The sequence below is a fragment of the Epinephelus moara genome, chromosome 12 (genome assembly GCF_006386435.1).
Source record: "Epinephelus moara isolate mb chromosome 12, YSFRI_EMoa_1.0, whole genome shotgun sequence".
In the NCBI taxonomy this organism is placed as follows: Eukaryota; Metazoa; Chordata; class Actinopteri; order Perciformes; family Serranidae; genus Epinephelus; species Epinephelus moara.
Window position 1 is genome coordinate 8,198,382 of NC_065517.1, and position 859 is coordinate 8,199,240.

The following is an 859-nucleotide window of genomic DNA, read 5'->3' on the forward strand; positions in this document are numbered from 1 at the left end:
GCTGGGAGGGAGGACTGGGCCGTCTGTGAGTGATTTGGGGCGAGGGAAGGGCCCACGGTAGCATCCGCTGCCCATTGAGAAGAATAAGAATGATACGTGCTCTCACAACAGAGTCTCCAGAAGTCTTCAGTAACATCAGAAAAAGTCGCTAGATTTGTCGCTAGTCGCTTTTTTGAAAAAGAGTCGCTAGAGGGGTCTGAAAAGTCGCTAAATATAGCGACAAAGTCGCTAAGTTGGCAACACTGAATACACACACTTGCTCACTCTCCCAAGACGGGAGCAGGGGGGTGGGACAGATGGGGTCAGATAATTGCTGATTGGCCCAGGGTATCCCGTCAATCTCTTGTGATGTGTTCAGTGGATATTTAATGCTCTGTTATTTAGACAACTCTTATGTTATTTCGAATTAAATAACAATATTGCAGTACTCTTATACTTAGGTTTGTTTGTCTATTTTGTTCTGTGAGTCGTTACCATGTGGGTTACATAGACAACACAAATTGAACTTAATTCAGTTCAATTCAATTTTATTTATATAGCCCAATATTGCAAATTACAATTTGCCTCAGAGGGCTTTACAGCATACAACATCCCTCTGTCCTTTGGACCCTCACAGCGGATAAGGAAAACATTTACAGTGATCCAAATGACAAAAATGATACATAAAGAGAAGGAGGGACAGAGAGAGATGCAGGGCAGACGGTAATGGCAATAGCTACAATAACATAATAATAATTTTAGTAATAATAAAGAATTTTGGTAGTATATATGTTATAAGTACATACTAATATATTATAGTATATGTTTGTGATAATAACATGTTTATGTGTATAATAATAGGAAAGATGAGGAAAAACGG